The sequence below is a fragment of the Camellia sinensis genome, chromosome 5 (assembly GCF_055761805.1).
Source record: "Camellia sinensis isolate YWXY chromosome 5, ASM5576180v1, whole genome shotgun sequence".
Lineage (NCBI taxonomy): Eukaryota > Viridiplantae > Streptophyta > Magnoliopsida > Ericales > Theaceae > Camellia > Camellia sinensis.
This window is the reverse complement of record NC_138965.1, coordinates 120,610,737-120,622,825: the sequence shown is the minus strand read 5'-3', so window position 1 is coordinate 120,622,825 and position 12,089 is coordinate 120,610,737.

Below are 12,089 nucleotides of genomic sequence, written 5' to 3'. Positions count from 1 at the left end.
GGTGATGAAAGATGTGCATGGCAAAGGTTCGATTTTTTCGGCAAGAGGAGAGTCAAATCCTAACCTCACATCCCATTTTGGACCAAAGCTATTTTGGATGGTTTTTAGACCTTAAAACCCTCTCTTTCAAAATATTTTTGAAATAAAGGTTTCTGCGATGCTCCGAGGCTCACATTTCGTTAAATGTTGCGCTTTTCGGTAAACTGAGGAAGGACAAAGTGGAAATGAATGAAAGAGAGACGAAATCTTTGAAAAATCTTTCAAAACACCTTGTTCGGGGGTTTAGAGTTGAAGAAAAGAAGAGTAGAGGGAAGAAACCAAGTTGAAGAAGAAGGTGGGTATGAATCGCTAAGAGAGAGTCGAGCGGTCTTCACTAAATCAGGCCTATCTGTCTATGCACTTGGATTTAAGATATGAGGCCCCAACCGTTGGAAATAAGACTTCCAAGGCTTCATTTTTCACTCAAGAATCTCCTAAAGCCGAGTCCGGATGGGGGAGATATGATTGGTTGAAGTTGGGCATCATTCTGGTTGAGCTGAAACTGACCAGTCTTCACTAAAAGAGGTATAACTTTTTTCACAGTTGGAATTTTGATGCAAGGCTGCCACCATTGGAAAGCTTACTTCCGGGCATTCAATTTGGACATAAGAATGACCTGAAAAGGAGTTCCTATAAAGGAGTTATGCCCGTTTAAAGTTGGACCTACAGAGCATAATTTCCTATTTGCTACAAATGTACCGATCGGCCAAAAAAGTAGCAGATTGGCCATCACAAGTAGCAGATCGGAACAAAAGATGGCCGATCGTTCAAGAGTGACCCAAACTCATTTTTTTTGAAGATATTTTGTCCTTCAGCTGTTTCCAACTTGTGCCGCTTGTCTCAAATCAGAAATTTCGACCCAAGCTTGATATTTTGCTATATAATGAAGCCTTATATCTCATATTCAAGGGGTTAGAACATTTTTGAAGGCTTAGAAAATTTTGAGAGCTTCTCACTCTAGAATCCTCTCTCTCTAGAAGATTTGTGAGCAAAACTCTCTCCCTCCCTAGAATTCTCTCATTTTCCTCTTGTTAAAGGCTTAGAAGTGAGAATTTCCTACACTTTGCAACAAGACCCTTAACCAAAGTTGATCATCTTTGGGCTGAGGTAGCTTGGGACTTTGCTTGAGCTCCAAAAGGCTGGTTTTGGCTCAGATTTTGGCTGGTTTTGCTGCTGTGCTTCAAGGTGCTTCAAGGGTAAACACTTCTTCCTTTCAAGTTTTTTTTTGCACATTTGCTTTACCTTCATTTTCCCATTGTTTTGGACTATTTTGAGGCTGGTTTTGAACTATAAAAAACTCTGATTTTTTAGGGCCCACAGTGGTGGTTTAAGCCTTGTTTGGCTAGGGGGTGTTCCCTCCCTTCTGCTCCTTGGCTTGTAAAGCCTTTTGAGCCTTCTTTCACCACCTTTCAAACCATCTTTGTTTGGCCTTTTAACCACTGAAATCCAGTGGATTTTCAGTGGTAGAAATGTGGTTTTGAGGGCCCAAATAGGAGAGGGTGGTCCCCTCTCCTCTTGTCTTGCTTGCTAGTGTTGATGGCCAACCAAATGAGCATATGTTTTTACTTCTTTATGGCTTTGTTTAGGTTCATTTTTGTGACTTATCAGACCTACCATAACTCTGTTTTTGGCTGTCTTGGTCACCTCTTGCATGCTTATTGCACTTGTAGTGTAAATCCTCTTTGCTAGCCTTGTTAGCCTTACAAAGTAGCATGCTTTTGTGGTTTGAATTAGCTTAGTTCAAGCATGTTTTTGGTGTTATTTTGACATGTTATGACTTTGATTTTGATTGGTTGACTCACTCCTTGCATGGTTTATACACTTGTAGTGTATTTCTCACAAACTAGTCTTGTATGCTTCATGAAGTAGCATGCCTTTCTAGCATAATTTGATTCTATTTCAGCATGTTTTTGGTGATGTTTTTCCATGTCATACCTCTATTAAGGTTTGGTTTGGTTGGCCCTTGCATGCTCCATGCACTTGTAGTGCAATTTCATGAATTAGCCTAATGTGTATCATGCTTTAACATGTCATTCTAGCATGATTTTTGCTTAACTCTAAGAAGCTTTTGATCATGTTTTAGCATTCTTAAGCTCCGTTTTTGTTGTTTTGGCCATGCATGCCATGATTTGTATAGCTATTGTTCATCCTAGCTTGTTATCTTTGTGCATGAAGTCCACTAGCATGCATTGCTTGACCTATTTGAATGATTTGGCATCATTTTTTATGTGATTTCAGAGCATGTTTCATTGCCATGCACTCACATCTTTCACTTTTTCAATGCGTTGGAAGGGTTGGTCCTTTATGCCTTGAACATGAGCCTTTGCATACGTCTTCATGCCTAAGCTTGCAAGCTATCATTTCAATGTGTATTTGGGGTTATTTTGCCATGATATAACTCTGATTTTTGTTGGCAAAGCCATCTCATGCTTGGTCTTGATAGGTGTAGTGTAATCCACCTTATTTGCCTTGCATCCATCATGCCTTATGCCCTTCATGCTAGCATATTTTGGCTTCCTTCCATACATGTTTTAGACTCATTTTAATATGTTTTAAGACTGTTTTGGGTTGCCCTTGCCATATGCTTCATGTTTTGCATAGTTATAGTGCAAGTGCCTTGCTAGCCTTAAGCTTTGGGCACCATAGCATGCTTCATTTGTATCATGTACATGATTTGGCATCATTCCACATGACATTTCAGAGCATGTAGCATTTCCATGTTCCCACTTCATTCACCCTTTGAGTGCCTCTAAGGGTTGTGCATTTGTTACCTTGTTTGTGGCTTAGTGTGTATGCATGCATGCCTAGGCATTTGTGCCTCAATCTTAGCATATTTTGGTATTTGTTTAGACCTATTTGAACTCTGTCCATGATTGGTTCATGCCTTTGTACCATGTATTGCATGCCTCCATTGTAGTCCTCTTTGGTAGATTTATGCTTTAAGGACCCTAGCATGCCATGCTTGTATTGATTGAATGAATTGGCATCATTTCATACCTTATTTCAGTGCTTATAGTGTTGCTACACTCTTACATTTGTCACTCCTTGAGCACTTTTCAGAGTTATGCTTTTGTGCTTAGTTGGTGGGCTAGGGCATGTGCATGCATTGTCTTGCATTTCATGCCATCATTTCAACATTTTGGCCAGTGATTTGGGCATGTTTGAGGTCTGTCCATTTTAGTTTAAGTCCACATTGCATGTTGTTGCATGCTAGTTGCATTACATAACATTGTTACATACTTGTTGTATGCCATGTTGTTTACATGTTTAGGTTGCATTGCATTGTTTGCATGTCATTAGCTTTGTTAAGTTGTGCATGCATTGCATTGTGTTTGGTTTGGGTGTAAAGCCAAACACGAGGAACGAGGGACGTTTCATACTTAAAGTGATGAAACGTGCCTCAATTCTCGGTCGCCTACCCTCTTGATCATGCATGATAGAGGTTAAGGCATTTATGTGTTTTTGTGCATTTCATCCATGTTGATTTGTGCAACTCGGCCTCTTTGGCCATCATGCATCGAAATGCGTGATTGATGGTTCAAGAGTCGAGCACTACACTCCTTTGAGCTTCAAACATGATAAGGGGTGTAGTTGCACACATTTTCTTGCAAATACATTGCCATGCCTCTGTTTGTGCTCTGCTGCAGCAAAAGGAGAAGTTTGCAGGAAGAGATGGCCGATCGGCTATCTAGTGTGCCGATCGGCTACAAATATTTGGCTGATAGCCTCATATTTGGTCGATGACCTTTATCCCTTGGCCGATGGCCATACTTCTTGGCCGATGACCTCTCAGCATGTCCATGAGGTAGATCAGAAGTGTTTTGGAGATTTGTACAATTTTTAAAAGTCTAAAATAGTGCAAACAGAGGCAACATGAGGCATGGCAACGGATTTCTGAGCGAAGCAGACCGAGCATGCATCTCTTCCTTGCCCGCGAGGCCATTTCACTGCTGTTGATTAGTTTGAATGATTAGTCATTTGATTTGTTGTGTAATATTTAACTAGCTAAGTATAGCTATTCGTTTCAATTCGGTTGTGTAATAATTAAACTAGCTAATTTGTTTAATTAGTTAACGTGTTGTAATAATTAGTTTAGTGTTAGCTAGTTATTCAATTTGATTATGTAATAATTAGTCTAATTAGATTATTAGATTAGTTAGAATAGCTTAGCGTAGCTAGCTTGTATTATTCATTCCGACCCTCCGTCGAGAGGGCGAATTTTGTAATAAGTGTGCGTGAGTGTGTGAATGTCTTCCAACCCCACGTCTTTCTCCCTTTTACTTAACCGCTTACGATGGTTAGTTCTAGGTCATATTTCAATTCCATCCTTATACTTGCATGTTTGCATTCATTCAACTGTCTTGCATGCATCGGGCTCGGCGCATCATACAAACTGCATTGTATTTCAATTCCAATTTGAATACATGCTATCTAATTGCATTCACATGACATCATACAATAGTCGAGCCTATTTTAGTTGCATTTTGCATGTGTTGCATTAGGCATTGTTAACATAGCTAGGATCTTGCATTGATTACTAACTAGCTTTTGTTTTGGCTCGGAGTACACTGTAAGTGTTTATGCTTTAGCATCCTTGCATGAGTGCGGGTGTTGCCATGATAGCACGCTTGCCATGAGGCTAACTGCTTATGTGTTTAATTGCATGAATGCCTGTGGATGAAGGCTGGATTGCTTGAATTGGGACAATTCATCGAAATGCGAGTTTTAAGCCCACTTTGCGAAGTGGCAAAACCATTGTTTTCTAAGCCCACTTGAGGGTGGCAAATCCACGACTTAGCCTACTTGCGAGTAGCATTTTCAAACCATTTTCAAATCAACAAACATGAGATGTTTTGTTCCAACTTGAGTGATTTAGTTTGTACTTGTATGCTGTGCGCATCACATAGTAATTCTAAACTAATAACCAGAACAAGAACACATGTGTTTTCAAAAACAAAATATCATGTTAGTAAAAGTCGATCTTTGATCGGGCGAGCGGGGGTGCTCATTGCATGACCTTCACCTTTCGTACCCAAGTTACCGAGCCGAGGTAACTTTGGTAATGACTGGCACATGGCCTTAGGCACGAGTCAGAGTTTCTTAAATTTCCCAAAATAAAACATTTAGGTGGCGACTCTGTATCTGGCAAAGCAGTCCATGTTTGGCACTTCTTTATTCAAAATCAAATTTTCAAAACGATTTGCCGGATTTGGACTCTTTGGTGATTTATCAGTCTTGCATTGCACTTTGCGGGATTAGATTCAGAACCGCGACATTAAGTCCGAACTGTAGTAGCTAATGAACAAAACGGATTTCGCGCCTTCGCGCGCGGAGCCGGGACGTTCGGGCCGTCTATAGTTTCTGGCGACACCGCTGGGGATTTAGAGAACTTGACTCGAACTCATGATATGTTGTTTTATCTACATTTATGTATTTCTTTGCATTGCATTTGCATCGGTGCGCCTAGGACATCCTGTTTGCCGTATGCTATTCCTGAACGGTTTGTCGAAGGCATGCTTTGAGAAGCGTACCATAAGGCTGTCTGGTTGCGGGCTCTGCTACGATGGGAACACAAACCTCGATTTTTACCGAGGCGCCCTTTTTGACTATTCGACCTAGTGCATATCGGAATCCATAGTGACCATTCCAAACTAGGACAGGTTGCTTACCCGATTACAGGTTGTTTGAAGCTGCTGCGTGCGTAGCGAAACCCTAGCTCCTGACAAAATAGGACAGGGAAACCCTACCCTATCATAGGGGTGTTTTAACTCTCATTAACTGGTATGTGCTTCACAGTGAAACTGTACAGGAATATGCGTATTAGTTGTGAGTTTGGTATCTAATTTTGGAGCAGAATTCAACAAAGAGTGCAGTCATTCAAGCTATGCTCATATCTGCTTTGGTGAAATCAGGCCGAGGTGCTGTCTGTTTTCTCTTTTGCTAGGTAGTCTTGGAACTATAGCTTCAGAAGGCTCCAGTATCCCCCGGGTGCATTGGACTTGTATTGATAGACTTTGTCAGGTCAGAGATTTAGTTCAGAGCAACCAGTGTTTCCTTCGCTGAGGCAAGGCAAAGAAAGGCCAGTCAGGGCTCACCGGTTCAACTGATCCGACAGTCACCAACCACATCATCTTTGTTCTAACTCAGCAGACCCGTGATGACACAGGGTTCGGAAGAATTTGTGGCCATGATAGCCGCATTAAATCAGGGAACTGCTACGCAGGATGAGACCAATGCCGAAATGCAACGCCCATCTGGGGCATCTACAACACATCCAGCTTCAGGACCCCAACCGAACTTTGACCCACTTCCGCTTGCTGAAGATTTGCAGGATCCAGATCCCCGAGAAAGGTTGGCTCAAGCTCTAGTTTCCACACCCCTGGTGCAGCCTACTGAGAGGCTTCATCCCTTTGATGTTAATGAATTCAATCTGACTGCAGTGAAAATTGCGAACCTTAAGAAGCAATTCAAAAGGGCACGTGGCCTTAACTCCATTCCCGACATTGAGGATTGGTACATCGAGGTTGTCGTACGGCTCCCAAACAGATTCAAAATGCCATACCTTGACCGTTTCGACGGGTCTGGAGATCCTATGGTACATACCCGGCTTTTCTTGGATGTCTTGAAACCAATGGGCCTGACCAAGCCGCAGAAACTCTCTCTGTACGGAAGAACCCTGTCAGGCATAGCAGCCGCTTGGTATGCCAAGTTGGAGAATACAGTGAAACAGAACTGGAAAAAATTGGCTGAGGCCTTTGTCGATCAGTATTCTTACAATACCCAAGTTGAAATAACTACCCAAGAGCTTGAAGCAACCCACCAGAATCCTACAAAGCCGTTTGTGGAATTTGTTGCAAGGTGGAGAGCAAAGGCAGCACAAATGACAGATCGCCCTTCTGAGAGGGATCAGGTGCGGATAGTGGTGCGAAACCTCGAGCATGACATGTTGCAAAAGTTGATAGTCGCTCCACTATTCACTTTCAAAAGTTTGCATGAACTGGGGGTTCAGATCGAGAATGCGTTCAACACAGGGATTATTCCCAGAACAAGTGAACCAATAAGGAGGGTTTTTGCAGGGAGTGCCAATGCTGGTAGCATTGCTCCCGAACCCACTGAAATCAATACAGTCGCCACAGCCGACGCTTTTGCCAAATCAAGCCTACAAACAGCCGGCCTGACCCAAGCTCAGGGTGGAACTTTCACTCCTCTCTATATGAGCCTAACCAACGCACTAAAAGTTCTGATGGAAAGAGGGCATCTCAAACCTCTTGATCCTCAACCTCTGCCTGACCCATTCCCTACCAGGCATAACTCCTCCAAGTACTATGTGTACCATCAACAGCGCGGTCATGGCACTGATCGTTGCTACCGCCTTTGTCATGAGGTCCAGAATCTTATCGACAACCGGACGATAGCTCCACCTCCAGACCCCAATGACCAAATATCTTCTGCCTACCTCAACCTCATCCATACACTACCACCTACCTTTGACCCCAGCGTATACATCACCCCAGCCCATTTACCCAAGCCGGAGGTGCTCATTCTAGTCAGCATAGACTTATGCATGATGAATGCACTCGAACCGCAATCATCTCAAACCTGTGAAACCACTACTTCTGAGCTGATGAGAATGATCGAAGATCTTTAGAGAACTGCGGCAGATCTGGCCTTTGGGATATTGGCTCTGTCATCGACCACGTCACATGCTAGAAATTTCACGCTAAGAGGCTCTTCAATCTTGGGGCAAGCTGCAACTGAAAATGGTCAACCTGAAGCCATCTCAGATCTGGTTGATGGTATGTCGACAACAACAAGGCTCCGCTCTGATATAGCGACCCAATCCCTTGGCAAAGTGGAGGCCAGGGATAAGAACAAGATGGGGGCAGGCATTGACCCCCATGAACCCCTTCAGTGGGCTGTTGAGGCTTTGAAAGCCGAAGGACTGAACAAACAACAAGTGCTGGCAGTTGTTGGAAAAATTGTAGACGGCACTTTCCCCACTCAAGTTGGGGGCAGTTTGAATCAAGGGGCAAGTCAAGAGAAGGGTCGTTGTACCAGAAACGTTCCTTTCAGCTCTAATCCTGCACTTAGAAGAGATCAGCAAGCTAAGTCAGCATTTGCCGACCCCTTTGCTAGTGCATCTAGTAAAAATCCACAAACCTCGAAATACCCACCCCGAGGCCAGAGGGTCTTCCATGCCCTTTATATGCCTTTGTCCAAAGCTTTCCAAATCCTTACAGGACAAGGGCATCTGAAGCCCCAGGAGCCGCGGCCATTACCAAATAAACTTCCTCTCTCCCATGATCCGGCCAAGTACTGTGCCTTCTATCAACAAGTCGGCCATAGTACTGACATGTGTTTTCGTCTTCGCCACGAAATACAAGATCTGATTGATAAAGAGGTCATCGCCACACCAAGTCCTGCAAAGTCTATCGACACGGAATCGATGAACTTAGGGGATAATGTGATGTGATCGGGGGGATGAACCGCCTGCTGATGGCGCTCAGATTACTCCAGTTGTGGCGTATGGCACGCACTGTTTTGAGCATTTTGCGAATGCTGTTTATTTTACTTTCTGACTTGGGTATTGGGTCAGTCTTGTTGTTTTGTATTGAGTCAGTCCTTTTGTACTGAGTCAGTTGCGTCTGTCTTGTTGTATCGAGTCAGTCCTGTTGTGTTAGAGTCAGGTGATTTCGGGTGTGTTAACTTGGATATCACTTTCTCGTTTTGTGTGTCTTTTACACTCTTTCTTTTGAGTCTATTTCGGCCATGGGGCCAGTTGCACCAGAGGATCTGAATGAAACAGCAGTGATTTTCACCCTTTTGTGTCTGTTTTTGCCTTGGAGCCAGTTGTGCCAGAAGTTCTGAATAAGATGGCAGTATTTGACTAAAAACTGTGTCTTTTTTGTGCCTTGAAGTCATTGCATTGACCTAAGCTTTTCAAAACTTTTTGAATAATGTGTTGAAAACAAAGAGGAAGGAATTCCACGGGATTTGCAAAAATTTAATCAATTGAGAGAAAGAGAGGCATGCTAAGCCCTTAATGAATGAAATCATGTTTGTTAATATGAGTACTGGGAAGGATCCTGGCTTGATCTAGATTGGTTCTACATTGTCTTCAGTGCGAGCGACTAGTCGCTTTCTTAAAAGATTTCAAAAAATGTTTTGCGTGGTCCTGCGAAGACCAGTGTGGAATCGCTCTTGAGATTGTGCAGCATAGGATCGCTCTCAGTCTCGAGACTCGACCCGTTGCTTTCAAACCTTGAACTTGGATTCAAAATGTTCAACGGTCAACCACAATGTGAGGCCTGTATGGCCAGATTTGAAGCAGCCCATGAACTAGGGGCAAGAAGATCATATATGATCAAAAGAAGCTTGCAAAGCTCCATCAGAAGTAGCTCTTGAACTAGAGGGGCAAAAATGTCAGATGTGCTCAAAGATTCAAGAATGGAATATTCTGCAAATCGATGAAGACTGGAAAGAATGCCAAATCCCAGAAGAGAGGAAAGCAGAAAGTATTACTGAAGGACAACCGAGTTCCTATCCACAACACTAGGGGCAAATTCAGCCCCCATTGGATGGACTTTTACATCATCATCGAACAACAGCCATTCTCCTGGATTCAGATGGCTTCGAGATCTCAAACCGAGCAATCAGCATGGACAAAGCTACACTTTTACCCTTGAGAGGCTCGCTGGGCCGAAAACCCAGAAGGGCGACCTAGGCAAAAGTTAGAGCAAGAGAAAAAGAACAAAAAGAACAAAAAAAGAAAGAAAATGCAAAGAATGAAAAAAAAATGAAAAACGAAATGAAAATAAGAAAAGAAAAGAAAAGAATGAAAAGAAAAGAAAAAACAGAGCTTGCAAGGTTGAAAACCCGGAAGGGCGGCCTTGGCAAAAGTTAGAGCGTAAAAGGAGAGGTTAATACCCGAGTGTACCTTAACCTGGAACTACGTCAGGCTTGATTCCCATCTTTGGGATACGTAGGCAACTTCATTCTGAGGTTCAGCCATAAACACTTCCAAATCGGTTGTGTCCATGTAATGGTTCTGATCATCTTTATCTTCTGTTCATCCGAGAGTTCGGTTGTGATCGTCACTTTGAGGACTGATTACAGTGTACTGTAGTGCTATTCAAACAAAGGGGCAACTTTCCGTTGTCATGCAGTGCCATTTAGACAAGGGGCAATTTTCCATTGTTTTGGATCTGAGGTTGTGCATCTCAAGAGCAAATTCTACGTTGGTCGAGCAGTGGCCGTTTGTAAAAACAAGTTTTGGGAATTTTTAATGAAGTTGACTAATTTTCGTGAAAAATTATTCCATTTTTCCAAATCTGGACCATTTCTTGGACCCAAAAAAGGTGAGTTTTCAGTGCTCATAGCTTGACTTGCATGATTTTGAATCAGAAAGTTGAACAAGTGTGTTAATCTAACTCTCATGTTGGTCAAAATTATTTTAGTAGAAAACCAAAACAAAAAATGGTCAAAAAGATGAACAAGGGACACAGTTGAGTCAGGTGTTCTGCCTTTTCCCCATTGTCAACATATTTGCCAGAAAGGGCACCGTATTCGCCAAGAAGGGCATAGCTGAAGCTAACAACAGAGGGTTGAAAGCTCTTTCATATCCTCCAAGAAGCGAGGTATCAAGCTAAGTGCGAAGCACGAACTAGAATGGATCAAGATATTCCACTCCCTCATCTGGACAGATTTGATCACATCCGAACTGGCCAAGGGAGTCATCAACCGATGTCAGCTGCAGATTTGCTACACACCCAGTTGTGGCGCAACCCCTCTGTGGGAAAGTTCATTGTTGTGAGCAGAAGAAGAAGAATCTAGCGAAATGCTAAGGGCAAGAGCCCGCAACTTCCTGTTTATCCATCAACCATCCAGGGAACGGATAAAAAAAAAACAGAGATTGAAGAATAGAGAGATGTGCACTGAGAGAAAAAGTGAGAAAAGTGCTTTTTTATAAAACAAGAGATTGAATGCCAGAATGATGTGAGAATCACAAATAAGAAAGGGTGGGAAACAATACCCAAAGAAACGGGCTCCTCGTGACCTGAGAGGTCTCCCACTGGTGGTACATATCTGAGTGTTGTGTGTGTGTTTTTTTTTGGTTTGTCTCGATTCTTGTTTTGAGTTGTTTCGAGTGTTAATAGATGTGTTTAGGTTGTTTTACCTTTGTTTTCTGTTGTTGAGTCGTTTTTGCTGTGGTCAGTCGTAGACTCAATACCCGGTTAAAAACTCATTTCTCAATTTCAATTTTCAAATCGTTTTGTGCTCAGAGTGCTGTGCCATTCTCTACATTTATGCAAAACAAGATTCTTTCTTTCATGAACTGCAAGGTTCAACCCAGGTTATGTGAGAACAGTAGAACAAGGACCTATCTGTAGCTATATAGGTTTCGGACTGCAAAGCAAAAGAAAAAGGGAAAATTTGGAGCATCTTAGTGTGTTTCAACTTGAGCAAATTCTAAGACTGCATTCCAGGTGCACCTTCTTAGGCCTCGCCATTTCTCTGGAGTATGAGTGTATCTCAACCCCAAGGTTAAGCCTGCTTCAAGTCAGAATGGCAGTCCAAGCAGCACCTGCGGTTTTCACATGCAAATGTTATCTCTTGCCAATATAAACAGGGTGTACCCTTTTCGAGCTAAATGTGTTGCAAAGCCCTCCAAGAGATAAATCGGAGGCACCAGAGTACATGTTTGATGCCCCTCTATTGCATAGAATGTGCAATTTCATATACACTTCTGTTGCATGCGTGCCGCGCATCGTTTATGATTCTTGCATAGAATATGCTTTCAATGTTGCATAGAATATGCCTATCTCATGCATAGAATATGCTTTCAATATTGCATAGAATATTCTTTCCATGTTGTATAGAAAATGCACCTTACTTGCATAGAAAATGCATTTTATCGCACTTTTTTTGTGCACCTTCCTCGCACTGCCTTGTGTATTGTATCTCACTTGCACTGTCTTGTGCACTTACACTTTGTATCTCACTCACGCTTTCTTGCACATTGCACTGTTTTGTGCAGTTTACACTCGCGC